The sequence below is a fragment of the Idiotropiscis lumnitzeri genome, chromosome 9 (genome assembly GCF_059441095.1).
Source record: "Idiotropiscis lumnitzeri isolate Australia: NSW breed Sydney's pygmy pipehorse chromosome 9, RoL_Ilum_1.0, whole genome shotgun sequence".
Classification (NCBI taxonomy): domain Eukaryota; kingdom Metazoa; phylum Chordata; class Actinopteri; order Syngnathiformes; family Syngnathidae; genus Idiotropiscis; species Idiotropiscis lumnitzeri.
In genome coordinates this window covers 6,199,393-6,217,950 of record NC_142399.1, presented here as the reverse complement: position 1 = coordinate 6,217,950, position 18,558 = coordinate 6,199,393, and the positions used below count along the sequence as shown (strand labels likewise).

Below are 18,558 nucleotides of genomic sequence, written 5' to 3'. Positions count from 1 at the left end.
AAAGGCTCCTCGTCATGTAGCCTCATTGGACCGAATAAACCGTGGTGAAATTTTTACATGAATAATTTGAATTTGGACACCACGTGCGGTCGTGTGGCGCCGGGAACTGACGTCTGCAGCCGAAAATGCCACCTTCGGAGGAGCCACAGCCAGTCTTCATTAACGCCCGGTAAAAGGACACAAAGTGCTCAGCGGAGTCTGGTTATGAACCGTACCACGGCCACCAGATGGCAGTGTTGAGTTGATCGTTATTGCTCCGGACGTCATGTGACTGATCGCCCGCGTGCGTTTGTGTACGCAGCCATGTTGGCAGTAGCAATATGCAGAAAAAGGCACTCTTACATTGAAAAAAACAAACAAACAAAAAACGCCATGCAACATTAGCATATTGATATTGTCTGGTGCAGAAAAGTTTGTCACAGACAGACCAAGCACAGTATTTCCAACAAAATGGAAGATGACAGCTCAAAGGATTAAAAAAAAGAAAACAAGAGAATTTCTGAAGAGGAAGACCAACAATGCAGCTAGAAGATTAGTTTCAGACAGCCATAAGTGGGAAAAACAAGGTAATTCGATCCTTTCAACTTACTAGTCTGCTTTTCATTCCTTTTACTTTCAAATTGTGACAACATCTGGACAAAAGCAGTATTTTGTGACATGAAAAAAAAAATTACCATGGAGAAAGACTGTCTCCTCACACCCAGACAAACTTTTGAAAATGAAGGAAAATTATCCATTTTTTTACGACAGTGATGGCGATATTCTTGGAGAAGGACGGCACATGACTGTTGTACACAAGTGAAGGTAAGTCCAAATGCATTTAAAAAAAAAAAAAATCGGTGCGATATCAACTAAGGGAAAAAAACCCCAATGAATTTGACTTTCTTCCACAACAATCGCGCCTTGGATCTTGGATCAATATTCTTCCGCTTGCATCCTGAATAACAACAAAAGCCATTTTCATGAATCCAAGCTTAAATGCACTGCCATTGACGTTCCACTTCTGACCAAACGGGAAATCTTTGTACGCATTTAGCAGCGGGATAACGGCCGATTTAAATCTTTAGGTGTGATGTCATCATGTATTGTTCGTACGAGTTCTGTGAGCGCGTCTCACACTGTATCGTCGTTATTGTGAGTGAACTGTTGTGTCATGTTATCTTCCCTTATAGCTTTGAAATGTAGTGCGTATCACAACCAGGCCAAACAGGCACAGAAAACTCGACTTGCGATGTCACATTGCATGAACACGAAGAATTGACTTCTGGGCATTAATTGTCTTTTCTGACCAGGGCGAATATTATTATTTATAGTAGAAAATAAAGTGAAAAAAAAATCACCAATCTGTAACATTTAGTGAATGTAAAAAGTCTACGCACCCTTTTCAAAGATCAACACTTTGATGACTAATGTGAATTTTATAGCTGAATTTTATAATGGAAAGCTTTAAATGAAAAGAAAAATATGAATCTGGTAAAAAAAAAAAAAACAACTATAGCGATCATGTGGTTGCGAAAGTCTGCACACCCTCTTATAACTGAGGATGAGGCTGTGCTGGGTTCATAGGCTTATTCCAACACACCTTCCAGTATTTCAAGTTAACCTTAAATGAAGTTCAGATGTTCTAGTAGGCTTTTTATAAGCATTTCTTTTGAAGCAGCAAAGTGTAAAAAATAAGAATCATTCAGCAAGGAATGCAGAGTGGACTTTAGTCTTGGGACAGCAGCTCTTAAGCAGTTACGGATGGACTAGCCCCCCCGAGTTGTCCATGCGTAATTATGTTTCTTAGTAGCAGGACAATTTGGTATTATTTTATTTTATACTCTGTTTTATTTGCAATGTAGTTTAAGAAAACATTTATTTATTTATTTTGTTAAACAGTATATATTTTTTAGTATGAACTATTGTACAATGCAAGGTCTATGAGTACATGTATCCGTTACTTTCTTACCTACCTACTTACCTACTTAATGTATTTTTAAAATATATTTTTATACATTTTTCCACTTTAATGCATTAGATTTTTTTTTTTTACCATTTAAACGTTTACGATGGCGTTATAGTTTTCTATATATTTATTTATTTTTAATGAAAGATGTTTACATCGTATTTTTATTGTGTAATCACATTTTCCATTTTTTTTATTTTTACCATATAGACGTGCTCATTTAAAAACAAAACAAAATTCTTATTCTATTCTATTTTTAAATCAAGATTTCGAATTTTGGGCTTCCATGTCTTCATTAAAATGTTTTTTAAAGGTATTTTTTTGAAATATATATCGATAAATCACACTTTTGAATTTGATATTACATTTGGACTTTCTTTTTAAATTTTTTTCATATTTTCTTTGAGGACAAGTGACGTGCTCAGGCTGGCTTTTTTCTTTTAACAGTCCATCAAAGCATGCTTAACTTAGTTTGGTGACAAACAAATCTGCCAGACGACCCTTTACTGCTGTAGAATTAGTTGTTTTTTTTCACCCTCAGCCTATAAAATAACCACACATCCCGATACTTTAGCCCGCATGGTTCAGTATAAGTCGCAAGTTGTACACAAAATGAGTTTGCTCCGCTTTTAATGGCAACTTTGGCCTGAAGTCGAAAGCATATGAAGCAGCACCGTTCAGCGAGTCAGAGACGGTCTTCGTTTGCTCTCAAGCGGCGGACCTTTAATTCTCTTTGACGTCCGGCTACTACACGTTTGTTGGCTTGGGGGCAAAAAGCATGCACGCCGCTATTAATACAAGCGCATCACTATCCCTCGGTAGTTCCAGTCTATGCTAATGTCAGGCAGTCCTGTAGTTCTCTCATAATCTCTAATATCTATTTATGACGGTGCTGTACTTAATAAAACTATATGCGAAATCAAAGGGCAACGGCCTGCGAAATGCTGCACTAGGAAGATTGCGATATACGATATCATCACAATATGAGTCTCATGATATGAGAATTATCATCATGGTCATGTGCAGAGGTTGGCGATGTAAAAAAAAAAAAAGAAAAGAAAAGCTCACAATATTATAAGAAAAAATCTCATGATATTGAAAGAAAAATAATTTAAAAATAAAAATAAAACTACAAATTCAATTTAGGAATTGAAATCAATCAAATTAAAAAAACAAAAAGTAGTAAATTGTTAAAAAATATAAATATTTTTGAAATTCGAATAGATACTAAAATGAAAATGAAAATATATCCTCAACACTATTATCTTTATATTACAATGTTTCAAAATAATACACAAACCAAATTGAATTAACCCCCCCCCCCCAAAAAAAACATCAAAAAGTATTCATGAGTTCATAGTAATTATAATTTTCAATTTCAGCTTAATTTTAATGGAAATAACATTTTCACTGGGGCTTTTTTTTTCTTCATTTTTTTAAAAATTTGTTTTCTCTGTGATGCCACCACAGAATGATTAATGATGACTAAGATGTAAAGTGTGACAATGATCACAGAGCAGGAAATGAAATGACTGTGAAATAAGGACGTTGGCAAATCTCCAGCATGAAATACACTCCACTAAGTGTGTACTTTTCTGTTGGTATTTTTTTAACGATTTTTCCGTGACCCCCGCCACCGAAGTGTAATGAAAATCATTGTTTGAGCACTAAGATAAATCACAAACATTTCCAACACAGCCGACATGAAAGCGATGATGTTCACACACAAAAAAGTCAATAAACGAGAGCGCGAAAGGCCAAATGAGAGAGCAGGAGAACTGCTTAGTCCCCCCCACCCAAAAAAAAAAAAAGAAAATCAATAAGCAATTTTGCGGGCAAACATCCTCAAACATGACACAAGTGGACAAGTGGACGCTCCAAGATGGATTCATTCCTGTTCAGCTTGATGACTTTCCCGCTTGATGAGAATGTGTTTCACGCAGAGATCCTGCAAAATGGCCTGCATCGGTTGCTGTGACACTTGCTTTCAGTTCGACGGGGGGGTCAAAACATTTTTTTTTCTCAAAGTGATCCTGCATTTTATTCCTTTTGATTTGCCGCCGTATAAAAGAAGAAAATGTTTATGTGTAAAAATAAATAAATAAATAAATAAAAAATATTAAGACAAATCAATTATTTGAAACACTATAATTATTTAAGTTCCTTTTGGAACAAATGGGATTTATAAAATTTGTTATTTAAAACCCAAAAAATTGTGCCAAAAAAATAAATAAATAAATAAATAAATATTCCTCAAATGCAAATTTTAAACTAAACTATGCTAACTATTGACTAATTTGATTAGACTTTGTAAAATGAATACTATTTGATCAATGTTATATAATCGCTTTTTTTTTTTTTGTTTATGCCAATTTTGTCATCATTAAGTGTAATAATCGTAATCCTAATTGAATTTCGTTTAATTACCCAGTCCTAGGACAACGTCTCATTAACTTCTCCTTGCGATAGGGATGAGGCAGAACCTGTCTCATTTCTGGCACAGATACGACCTCATAACTATATAATTAGTTTTTAGGCGAGCCGTAATACAAGTGTTACAATGTCACAAATTTAATATCCCACCTCTGTTATCACTCGGATACTTCCTGGCAATTTTCCACCTTTCGAGAGACATAACACAAGACATGAATCATTTGTCTCCCGCCACTGCTTAAGGCTCCGATTTAAACTCCGAAGGGGAAAAAAAAAATCTACTTGGAACTAAGAATGGCCTTAGATAACGAGCCACATGCTGCTTCATCAAATCTCTAGACATACACCTGTTGATTTCCATTCCAGTCCGATAGCTTTGTTCCCTTTCCCGAGCCGTTCGAAGCAATAGTGAGGTAATATACAATGTTCCGCTCCCCGTGAGACTAAAAACAATCAGTGCGCAGATGAAAACATCAAACACGGACTTTTCGCTGTGGGCAAAACAACACGGACGCTAGCCGTTAGCCATGAATCATTGACGTATTTGCAGGAATATAATACAGTGTGTGTGCGTGTGCGTGCGTGTTTGTATGCGCATATGCATGTGTGCTTGGGAGCCAGTGGCCGTAAAGTTATTCTCAGCTTGTCAGCAGAGTGATGAGTGGAGCTGTTTGTGATTTTTAGACAAAAGGAGCAGCAAGACAAACAATAAGCTTTATAACGCAAAAATGAGTTCAGGTATACTTAAAAAAAAAAATAAATATCATTACAATGTCGCTCATGTAGAAATGTTTCCGTTTTTCAAAGAAATTACGATTTCTTTTCTCGAAGTCTTCTTTATTTTTATATTATTATTTTTATTATTATTATATAACATTTTCCTTTGAACATCCAACTTTAATCTCTCATTATATTATTGTTTACGGAAAAAATACTAAACATTCCATTGCTCCTCTTGTGGAACTTTGACTGTTTTTTTTTTTTTTTATGATAACTTGTATCTTATAACTTTATGTTTAATGTAGTAACTTTATGATTGTCCTCTGCAAAGTTTTATTATAATATTTTAAAACATAATATTTTTTTCCCTCATAAAATACAACTTTCATTTCATAGCATTTCAAGTTCCCCTTTTCTTTCTTTTTTTATTTTTTTTAATTTGTGTGGCCCTTGAAATAAATTCCCAAGTTTCCTTCCAAGTAAGCAACATGGCGTTCTTCACCTTCCCTTGAAAGTCAAATCATTGGCCGCCTTAAAGTTGTGAGCGGGAAAAACTTGGTGGACGTTAAAAAGTTGCGACGCTTTCAGGTGACCGCGGCAGGGACGTCGACACTTTGATTTATGGCCTCCTCTTCCGCTTCACTTTGAATCACGTTTACACGGCAGCGCTTGCGACCTTGAGTGCCTCTTCAAATGGGCTTTGCGACCTGCCGTGGCAAGTTGTGTGTGGGAAGAAAAGATTATTGCAACCAACTAGCATTTCATTTGCTCATTCATTCATTTAACATCCATGAATCTCATGATACGTGTTCCTCGTATAATGCGCTAATAAGTCACGGCCATAAGATACTGTCGTCAGAGAGGAATGTGTCCGATCTACTTGGGCAACAGGAGTATTTGACTGGCTAACGCCTCAGCTGTTGGCCGGCTAACGCCATGCTAGCAACACACGAAAGGGAGTTTTCAAATGAGGATGCCGAACCTGAGAGGCAAACTAGCTTAGCGCTATCTAGGATTAGGCTAGTAGCATGGATTTAAAATGGGATGAAGGAGAAAAAAAAAACTTTTGTTTGGATCCTGTCGGTTAAAGTAATTTAATTTAGCAAGCTTACGCTGTATTTGCTCATGCCCTGTACAGATACTTGATAATGTCATTACATCTAGTAATTGTGATAAAAGTTTTTTTATTAGTATTGTTAAAGTCTTGAAGTGGTATCGGTGTCATAGTATCGAAGAGTTTTAACAATCAAAAGTTCTTTTTTCATCTTTTTCTTTCAAACATTCATTTGGTCTTTCATTTTTTTCTGCATTATTAGCATACAAACTTTAATTAATTAATTAATTAATTCATTCATTCATTCATTATTCCGGCATATTTAATTCATCGAGTCATTCATTACCTTCCAATTGGCTTGCTGTCTCCAATCCTCTGGGGAGGGGGGGTCGCATCACAAGTGTGTGTGTGCGCGTGGTGGCGTGTGTGCGCGTGTGTGCACGTGTGTGTTTTAGATAAAATGGTAGTATGCATACCTCCCATTCTCATCCTCAGAGCAATTTCAGGAGTCATTGACAGAGGCCATTGGTGCAATGGTGCTGATTTCTCCATCCGCGCTGCGTGGGAAGTGTGTGTGTGTCTGTGTGTGTGTGTGTGTGGATGTGTGTGTATGCGTAAATCACTGTCCTAGCTGATCGTGTGCACGTGCAGTGGAGCGTGATTCTGAGAGCCATAAAATCAGCCCGGGAGATTATTTATGTGCCATCACGTGAACAAACACAGATCATAAATAGTAGTTACAAAAGTCTACACACACCCCTTTCAAATGCGATTTTTTTTTTTTTGTGGTATAAAATGAGACCATCCATCGATCCATGAGTGACTTTTCACATTTCATCATCATCCATCATTAGTTCATTCATTCATTTTTGTCCACCTTGTAACCATTCATTAATCTAACATGTAAACAACAACTAATTAACAAATACGCATACAGATTCACGAACATCGTTTTCTTCATTGAACATGCATGTACGTGCATCCATCCAAATGGACGCAAAGACTATTTTATATTTCCTTTGAACACACACGTACACGCACACAAAGTACATAAATGAACATATACATATATATGTGTATATGCTTTATGTATGTATGCAGGCAGTTTTAATCCATCAGTTTAGCCGATGTGACAGCTCCATTTCCTCGCAGACGTAGAAGCTGATTTGGTTTCTTAGAAATTCCAAGCCGGCGCAATTTGTCAAGGCAACACACGCACATTTGGCTGGTGGCTAACTGCTAACCGCTAAAGGCACTAGCTGTAGCGCTAGTACAGTAGCGCGGTTAGCTTAGCATATGTAGCATAAAGAACTCTGGTGACATCACCGAAATAAAAACAACAGCACTTCTTTGTCTTTAAAAGATATTTATGAAACATTCACAAAGTCGTAAGCGTTCTTTAATAAATCTACTCACATTTCTTGATGTGAAGAAAAACATTCAGAAAACAGAGAGTTAATGTATTTTTTTCTGACACCAAATGCATCAGGGACTCCCCCCCCCTCCCCCTCACTTCTCCCGCCTTCCTTCATGCTTCGCCTCTTCCTAATCACTCCATCTTTCATAATCTCGTCATCCTTCGTTTTTTCCTCCGTTCTTTGTTCATTTTTGATCGTCCATCCATCTTGTGTGCCGCTTGCCTTGGTCACTGTTAAAAGCCCTTTCTAATATTTGAACCCCTTTTAATAATAAGCACAAAGAGTTCCTTCGCCAAGTCTTGAACGAGCCGAACATTACGGATGTTTTGGAAATGTCAAAGAAAATTGAAAGTCGTCAGTGAGGCAAACGCGTGTTTACGTCGACATTGAAGAAGATTGAGCATTTCAGGAACCGGTTGCGTGTCGTTTTTCTGTAAACATCAAACACAGTTAAAAACATTTAGTGAGCCAAACATGTTTTTTGTAAACATAGAAAATATGTTTTGGGTCTTTAATTTACATTTTTGCAAAGTTTATCATCATTTAAAACATCAAAGACCATTTCGTCGGCATTGAACATATATGAAATCTGCAATGAGTTTTTATGACAATTTACAATTTTCTTTTAACCTTATGTGTGTTATAGTATTCATCAAAGACGAGTCCTTAACAGACCAAGCATTTTGGGAAACGTCAAAGACCATTTAATGAACGCAAAAGTAATGAAAAAAACCCAAAACTATTTGATGTATACAGCAGAAGCCTGGAAGACGTTTCATCTTCCATGTTGCAAGGACGTGCCACCTTGTTGCCAACTCAGCTTTGACTTCCTCTGCTTGGGCCGCTGCTCTGTCACTAGAGCTTATCCTGATCAATGGGAGTGCAGAGGGGGGAAAAAAAAAATCACTGCATGAATGAGCCTGCAGTTGCATGTTGCATCACTGAAGCCACCAGGGGACGCTGTCCGCTGATAGGTCGCTTTACAGTTGAAGTTTATGTAACAACAAACTGGACTGGAACTATTTTATCATGCTATAATGATTATTAATAAAGTCAATATTAATATGACACACTTGATGATCACCTTTCCTTTTATTTAGTTTTAATTCTGAAAACGTGTTGGAAATTTCAGTCACTATGATTTAATATAATTTGAATATTAGTGATATCATTACGAACACCACTCCAATGCTTCAGTCACCTGTAGTTTTTATTTGTATTTCATGTTATTAACATTTTCTGAAGTTAAAATGTTTATTGCACAGGTCGCCTATTTTATTTTAATTTTTACTCAAGAAAAATAAAATTAATGGTGCAATTATTTAAATTCTCAGTTCATATTTTTATTTTACGTAAATATGAATGAAATTAAAGAATTATTGAAATGGTAACACTAATTAAATGCTAATGTAACCTATTAATTTGTTTTCACATTCATTCAACTATTATTGGACAATTGGTAGGCTATTATTAATCTATTACTGAGGCCACACATTTATTTTACAATATCCATTTTATTTTATGTTAGATTTTATTATAAAAAAAAACAAACACAAATAAATATGGCATATGGAACACATTTCATTTCTCAGGTTACCTATTGATGAAAATATGAGCAAAATTATTGGTAGCACTCATCAAATACGGACCGTTTATGACAATATTTATTACAATCTTATTACAATCTTATTAAAATACTTATTACAATCCAACGAAATTCAAGATACAGTACTTTCAATTTTTTTGTTTACTATTTCATTAAAACAAGATTCCAATGATAATTCTATAAAAATGCTTTGCTGTAAATCAACGAAATAAGACAAGTGTATTCTAGATCCAACTTGAGTGTCTACTACAGCATGAACACTTATCTTTCCTCCTCAAGCCGCAAGCTGGCTATTTCATGGCCAGGCTACGCTCCAGACGCTATTTTTCCAATGATAAAATGCTTGCTTGTGAAAATCTGTTTTTGTGTGTGTGCGTGTGTGTTTGCGCTCGCATTTAGCCAGCAATCTGTATTCTTCTCTTCCATCTTTATGCTTTTGATGAAAAAGCATCTCCCTGTTTGCTGCACTTAGTGGAATTGAATGGTGTACAATACACACACACACACACACGCACGCACACCCACCCCCGCACACACACACACACCGCAATACTAGCCACTTTATCCTCTCATCCATCCATACAGCACTCTTTCTTGTCTGTGTGCCGCCACCTGTTTTGGTGCGGAGATTCAAGGTGGAAAAGTGGACTTGATCCATATTTATTATTTATCTCAAATTGATTATTTATTGCCCCCAGCTGTCTCTAACTCTAAACTCTCACACACACACACACGACCACCCTTACCTTGCAGAACAGCAACGTGATGTGTTTTTATATATCCTATTCAGTATTATTTTCCATTGCACTTTCTATTCTCTTATTTATCTAATTTATATATTTATCTGAATTATTGTTGTATTGCACTGGAGAGGGGAGCTCTCTAATCTCGTTGCACATTTGAGTACAATGACAATTAAGGGATTTCTGATTTCTGATTTCTGTTGTGTCTGTTGTTGTTTGTCTGGTGGGTGACCTCAAGGTTTTTTCGGGTCACGTGAAGCCAGTGGCAACTCTCGCCTGATTGTTGTTGTTTTTTTAAAATTGCAGGCATTAATCATGGCAGACAAGTTAAAAGTGGTTACGCAACTCTAGGTGTACTGGAGCTAAAATAACAAAAAAAAAAAAAAGACAAAAAAACAATCGCATTTTTCCTTCTGTGCTGCTTTAAAACATACACAATTCAAATTTCCAAAATTGATTGAATTCGAGACACAAGATTCCAATTCGATTCAATTTTCGACTTTGAGGAGCTTAACATTTTTCGGTACCCTGTCAAGGATGAAAATGTTTGCGTTTGGTTACAATCCAACACAATTTAGAGACAAATCACAAAAATGAAGTTTTCATAAAAGTCAGACAGTTACAGTCTTCCATTTGGCTATTTTTTTTTAAATAAAAAAAAAAATAAATTTTTTAAATTCAATTTAAATTAAAAAAATGAATTTATAATTTTTTCAAATGTGTATTTGGAATCTACAATAACCTTGACATATATTGAAAAGTCTTGATTGAACGTTATGATTTCATAAACATCCGACAAATTTGTCTCTATCGTACCTGTTTTTTTTTTTTTTTTTTAACATTAAACGTTAAAAGACAGTTTCAGGACTTGTGAGAATCATTGAAGACTACATTGTCTTTATTTTTATTTTTGTATTTTTTTAAAAGATATTATTGACCTATCAAAGACTCTACATTCTGCTCAGCATATCTCCTCACGAGCACGATTTCCAACCACCCCCCTCCGGCCCCTCCTTCTTATCTCCCGCTGCTGCACATGCTAATTCGTGTTAGTGTGTCGTATTGCAAATACCCGGTCAGCCTCGCACTCACACAATGACTGAGGTATGGCATCCAAAGCCGAGGCCACGCACGTGTGTGTGTTGTTTGCTTTCATGTGTGCGCACACAATGATGAATGTCCATGCATCAGAACCGATTCACCCGCAACCTTGATCAACAAGGCAAAGTCACGTTGGTATTCCAAAATCTTTTTTTTTTTCTACAAATTGATGGATTTTGCTCATGCTTATTATGCATTTTAGATGAGGAGGAAGTCGTGACGTCTCCTCAAGGTCATGGCGACCTTCTCTCGTCGTTTTGCTGGCCCCGTAAGAAATGTCAGAGCGCTAACGACGCATGCTAACGAGGCGTGCCGCTGTCATGTGTTGGGCTAAATGCCAAGCGTGGACACGGAACGTAAAGAGAAAATGGAAAGAAATGAAACATTTAATAGGAAGACAAAAAAAAAAAATATCACAATTTAAAATAATGATTTTTTTCATTAATTTCTGAGGTGAATCCCCAAAATCAGTTTAACGAAACATCACCTAAAATTCAACAATTTTTGTGAGGCTTTTGTGAAGCGAATGAGACGATAAAAATATTCACAATGACATGAGTCAAACCTTGATTATGTTGCTTGATCCATTACAGAAAGCCTGATGACGAACAGACAAAATCCAAAGCAATATTTGCCATAGGAAATCATATAAATACAATTAATCCGTTCCAGGCACCACAAAAAAATGACCCAACAAAAACATTTTGATGACAATAAATACAGTATTACATGCAGAACAATGTGAAAAAAAAATACATTATAAAATTAAATAAAATATCAAATTTGGCTTTATGCGATACTATACAACTTTATTTATATATCACATTTCACAACAGCTGGAGCGATAACAAAGCGCTTTCCATATGGTGTAATATAAATTAGCAGGAAATTAGAACACAAATAAAACAAAGAATAAAAATGTGCTTTCCCAAAGACTATCATTTATTGTCAGTCGGCACAAAAAAAGAGACATTTCTCTTTCTTTATCTTTCAAATTTCACTTTTTTTTTGGTCTTCTTTTTATTGACCGGCTGGCGCTCGGAACCTTCTGTCAAATTGTGTAAAAATCGGTCAGCTTTTATAAACAACGCAACGCAATAACAAGCCTCCGAGTGTGCTTGGCAACACTCAGTCAGGTTGGTGCAGTGAAACATCCAGGCCTTCAAAATAAAAGCTTTTCAGTGTCTTAACCGTTTTACAACACTTTATGATGGCCAACGGGAATTTCCAAAACAATGGAAAATAGCTTCGCCATACAATGTTCATGACTGTGTGCAACCCAAACATGTATAAGGCTGACTATCTGTGAAAGATGCCTGCACTCGTATGCCATTGGATATGCTATATAATGTATATTTCATCTGCGCGGCGTGAGATGTGCTTGCGTTGCGGAAAATATGTTTCCAGTGTAAACATGCGGCAACGGAAACACACTCCGCAAAACAAATGTGCACAAAACATTCCGACTTTCCCACGATGCTACATGGCGTTCAATGTCAGGTGTTGCCGTAATAGACACGCTCCCTGTTGGAGCTCAATTCTCACTGTCAAATAAAAAAAACATGTATGTCACACAGTGTAATACGAAAAGAAGTAGTCAGCAGATCTATCAAAATATCAACGCAAACGTTGGTATTTATTGATGCATACATGTCATAAAATCGATACTTTTTCTCCTGGATGCACTGCTGCACTTTCATCAAATATAGGCCTCAATACCGATATTGATACCTCACTTGGGCACAGCATTTTGCTTAACAGCTTCAACACCACAAAAGGTCATGATGTTCCTAATTTAAAAATGGTCATAAAGTGGATGGGAAAGATCCAAAATGTTGCCTGAAGATGTAACCTTAAAAAAAAAAGACTGTTGGCAACTCAAGATTTTAATTAGCCTCATTTGTGCAAAGGCACATTTAGTTTTCTACAGGAGTTAGTCATATTTTCATAGAAACATTAAAAATAATAATGTGTTTAATTTACCTCACCTTTCACAACACCCAAGTGTATTTGAAACCGTACTGACATTTATAAAAAGAAGCAAACATTTATAATATAGTATAAATAAATACTAAATCAGATTTTAAAGCAAAGATATGTAACAATAATAATAATAATAATAATAATAATAATTAAATATTGCAAATACAATAATAATAAATAAAAATAAAAGAGAATAAAATAAAATAATATAATATAATATAATATAATATAATATAATATAATATAATAAAATATATTATATTGTAAACTATGCATAATACATGTAACATAAATAAACTGAAAATCTAGCATACACGATTTGAATTTTTGAAAAAAATATCGACTGGGAAAAAATCCAAGTTAAATATAAAAAAAATTGTAAATACAATGATAGATCATATTTAAAGCAAAAAATACAGTTACTAATAAAACTATTGCACATTCAAATAAATACAGATTATAAAGAGCAAAATCGACTTAAAATGAAAACAAATAAAATAGTGTAATTAATTATAACTATACTTCGAATAAATTACAAAAAGATATGGAGTATAATAATCGGAGAGAAAAATGTTACATTTAAAAGTGGATAGGTACAAATATAAAACAAATAAATGATGGAATGGAATATTAAGATTTCTGCCTTTCCCCTTGGCTTCCAAGTTGTGAGTTTGTTGGTTTTCCACCGTCTGTCTCCTTTATTTATTGCTTTTACAATATTCATTCGGCGTTATGTATTCTCAGCCGGAAAAACATGACCTGCAGGAGGGGTATTTATTTTTTTTTATTCGATTTCTCAATCAACACATTCACAACACTCCAGCTTCGCTGTGCATTTTGTCAGGATTCAGCAGCTTTATTTCCAGAATTTGCCACATCATCAAACTCTTGCAGTTTCATTTAAGAAATAGGAATAAGACGGTCGCAACCGTTAATGGCGTTGTCCATTTGTCATTGTTAGCGGGAAAGAAGTCGCCGAGGGTTATTGTGTTGAACGCGCTCGAGCGTGCACGCGTACTCTGTGAATGATGCGCCGCCATTCCAAACTGGCGGAATATGCTAAAGAAGATCATCACTTTTGAACACAACGGCCAATACGCTGTTAGCGTTTGGAAATAACCCACTTGAGGGAAACAAAGCATCAGGGCAAAATGTCATTTAGCAAAATGCATTCACTTCTGGAATTAGAGTAATAAGTGTTTTTCCGTCCAGCACCTAATATTTCCTTAATATGCCACGAATAGGATATGTGTGGAAAACAAAAACTGGAAAAGTTTTGAAAGAAAACTTTCAGGCCACCAGTACGTAACAGCCACAAATATTTTAATGTCAAAACTTTCCATCCAAACGACTTCAATTTGGTCGAACGAAAGTCTTCTGGTTTACATAAAATTCACAAAGCCGTACATGGGCAAATAGAAATTAGCATACGCTAAAATTTGTAACCTTCAAACAACTCGTACTTTACGTCAAGCCCACTGTAGTAAACTAACAAATAGCTAACACTAAAACGGAAAAAAACATTTTTGTTAACGAAATGAAATAAACATGAGCGTGTTTTTCCAGAAAATAAAATGGAAATTATGTTGCACGTTTATAAAACTATATTTAATATGAAAATGTTAAGAAGAAATTAGCAATTGTTGTTTACTACCTTTATTGCACAATATTGTACTTGGGGACCTTTATTTTTATTTTTACCCCACAAATACTCCGTAAATAAAAACTAATACTAAAACTAATGAAAACTCAAATAAAACATTTCTGAAAAAAACAAAACAAATGAAAACTAATAAACCCACTCTAAAAAAACAATGAAATAACAATAATAAAAAAAAACAAAGTACTGCCTGAGTACTGCAAGCATTTCGACACGAGTCAGCACGTCGACATTGACGAGCCCCCATGCTGGAACAAAACCATGTTCACTTACCTGGACCAAAGTGTCTAACTGGGCCTGATCCATCGGTGAAGGACCTCACACGCTTGACAGCTGCGCTTGCGACGCTTGGTCTTCGTGCAACGTTGCTATTTTGAAGGCGTAAGAAACTATATCTCAGGAATTACACCCTAAAGGTGAAACTGAGTGTTGGGTCATTAACACCAAGCGGTGTTACTCAACCATGTCTACTTCATGGAATTTTAAATGTAATATTGCTATTTTGAAGGCGGCAGAAACTATATCTCAGGACTTTCACCCTAAAGGTGAAACTGAGTGTTGGGTCATTAACACCAAGCAGTGTTACTCAACCATGTCTACATCATGGAATTTGCGCTTGATTGTGAGCCTTTATCTTAGGGCTGGGCGATATGACCTCAAATCAATATCGCGAGAAATTGAGCAATTTTATCTCGATGACGATAAATGCACGACGGCGCACGACGGCGCTGAAGCGGTATAAAAGGGGCATGAACATTGCTGCAGACAGAAAAGGCTTTTCTTTTTTTTTTTAAACACCGAATTTACCGACATGGGCAAAATTATTTCGTCATTGTAATAAGTTTCGGTAACGGTGAATTTTCGGTTTATCGCCCAGCCCTACTTCATCTCCTGATGCTTCATTTCCAATCCATCTCACCGTCCGTCTGTGTGACAACTCAAACATGAACCTCCTCTTTCAAATCCTCAACAACGCCGTTGTCACGTGTATAAAAGGAGACGGACAAATATTTAAAGGAGACATGGAAATCACGACTGTAACTGTTGCACTTCCTTGTTCTGCAGCGGTGCGGGTCTGACGAGTCCCACTGGATTATTTTACAAGAAATGAGTCACGTTTCCGTTATACGTTAAGTCAACTTTAATCCTTTGTGACAGTCTCGTGACGGTTCTTATTATTTAAAGCCCCAAACAAAACCTATGGAAATCACCTGTCATCACAGAGGTCACTTCTAATGTGTGCTTGCACACACACACACACACACTTCATGTTATCATAGATACACGCAATCCTGCCAGACATTAATATTCACAGATGACCGCTTTGTCGTGCCTCTCATCTATCACACTCGGCGTCCATTCATTAAAGACGTCGTGCATCATACTCCAGCGCTTTCCAGCAAGAACTTAACGTGCTTAGGCATGTTTTTTGTCTTCTGATAAGGTCCGAGGGGTTTCCAGGTGCTTCTCATTTTGTCTTTGACTTTGGTTATGTTTGCACAAGATCCACTCACCGGCGACTGGTCATACGCCAATCGCATAACTGTGCCCAATCTGTCGGTTTTCATCGTGTCAGTCTTTAGGTTCTGGGAGGTGTAAGAGCCCGCGGTCTTCCAGTCCTTTGCTGGTCTTTTGTTACCTCTGGAGGGCAGCTGGTCCTTTGCGTCATGGGTCGTCCGGTGACTGATGGAGCTGGTCGGCGTCCAGTCGTATCTCGTGTTTGACGTGCCGTTGTCGTCCGTCTCTATAAGACTTAGGTAGGTGAACACCGACTTCATGGGGTATAACGGAAATTGGGGCGTGGAGACGTTCTCTGGCGATTTCCTGTGCTTGCGCTTTGGTGTTTTCTCTCGACTGTGATGCGCACGAGGGGATGGGTCGGACTTGCCAGGTCCTCTTCGCTGCTTTTTAGTCTCCCAACCATCGTCATCCTTGCGAGACGTGACGATTTCCGCCCTTTCTAGCATTGTCTCAGTCTCCTTGGGATTCGTGTGCGAGTGGGATGGGATGGATTTCCGGTGGGTTTCACTAATTTTAGCCTGTCTTATGTCCATAGTCTCCTTAAGAATGTCGCTCATGTGGGACTGGGCAGGCTTCCGGTGGTTTCCGTTTGCTTTATTCACTCGTGTCAAGTCCTTCGTCTCTTTAAGATTGTCACACTTGTAGGACAGGGTAGACCTCCGGTGGTTTCCATTTGTTTTATCTGCTCGTATGTCTTTAGTCTCCTTAAAAGTGTCAGGAAAGTGGTTGTTTCCATTTCTTTTATCGACCCCTTTTCGCTCTCTTAGCAGCTCCTTAGTCTCCCGAAGACTGGCATGCGCGTGGGATGCAAGATGATTCCGGTGCGTTCTACCTGTTTTGTCTCCTCTTATTAACTCTGTCGCATCTTTAAGACTGTTCGGAGTGTGGCTGTTTCTGTTTCTCCTCTCGACTCCTTTTCTTTCTCTTATGAACTCCTTAGTCTCCCGTAGGCTGTCATGCATTTGGAATTTATGGGGTTTGTGGTTCTTTCCGTTTGCGTTTTCATCCTTAGGACTGTCGCCCATGTGGGACGCAAGGCGACTGTTTCTCTTTGAGTTTTGAACTTTTATTGGCTCCTTTATCTCCTCGAGATTGTCACCCATGTGGGATGAAAAGCTATTGTTGCGAGTTGTGTTTTCAGCTTTCGTTAGCTTGCTCATCTCTTCTAGTTCGTCGCCCGTTTGGGAGATAAAGTGGTTGTTGCCGTATGTATTTTCGAATGTCATTAGCTCCGTAGTCTCATTAAGATTGTCATGCAGGTGGGACGCAAGGGTCAGGTTTCTTTTGTTTTCACATAGTTGCATAGTCTCCTCACGATTGTCACACATGGATGTTAGGGATTTCCGATTGCTTGTGTTTTCAACTCCTATAAACTCCGTAGTCTCCTTTAGATTGTCACGCATGTAGGATTCAGCGGGGTTCTGGTGGTTTCCACTTGATTTGTCAACTTCCATGAAGTCCTCAGTCTCCGAATTACTGTCGTAGATCTCGTATGTGAAGGGTTTCCATTTCTTTCCATTTGTGTCCTCAACTCTTATCGTCTCCTTCTTCTCCTTAAGACTCAAATGCATGTGGTGGTTTGCATTCCTTTTGTCAACTCCTTTTCTCTCTCTTCTTTGCTCCTTAGTCTCCATTGCACTTCCCTGCAGACGGTGGTTATCCGCTTCTATTAAGTCCATAGTCTCGTTAATGCTCTGATGAATGTGGGATGCAAAGGTCTTCTGGTTGTTTCCTCTGGCTTTTTCAACTCTCTCCCTTATCAGCTCCTTCGTCTTCTCCAGACCGAGATGCACGTGAGGCGTTGTGATGACAATCGGCACATGCCCGTATGTTCTGTAAACTCCCTTTCTCTCCCGTAGCATCTCTTGAGGTCTGCGAGGCTTCCGGTCGGGTACCTTGCGCTTTTTGGTCATTAAACTCTCAATCTGCGAGCACATCCAGCGCAAAAATGCCGCCTCAGACCGGTTGCGTAGCGCCGCCCCGGGCTGCGCGGCGTGGAGGCGGATGCACTCCACGACCACGTCGGGCAGCGAGGGCAGCAGCTCCGGGGGGATATGCCCCACCAGCCGGGACAGGCGTTCGCTGTAGACGTCCATGGGGAGTAGCGAGCGTAGCCCTGGCGTGAAGTATGCTCTCACTATAGCTGACACGTGGCGATGTTTGCTGTGGTGGTGTGTGTTCAAAGCCGAACTCTGATGTAACAAGGCTCTGATGGCATCATCACATGCTTCCTGGTGACATCGCAAGTGAAAGATCCACCGTGTGGAAAGTTGACCTCCAATCATCTGTGGATGTGCCACCGGTTGCCCGAGCGACGGCCACTTCTCCACCATGCGGATGAATTCCATGTCCTGCGACTTATAGCCTGGTG

General features: G+C 37.8%; 1 long non-coding RNA gene across 1 annotated transcript; it reads left to right on the top strand.

The window, feature by feature from the left end:
- Positions 1-263: 263 nt before the first annotated feature.
- On the top strand, positions 264-8,486 carry LOC148329996 (uncharacterized). The gene is made up of 3 exons (XR_015845129.1): positions 264-566; positions 751-804; positions 8,220-8,486. It is a non-coding gene; the product is annotated as an uncharacterized LOC148329996 (long non-coding RNA).
- Positions 8,487-18,558: the final 10,072 nt, after the last annotated feature.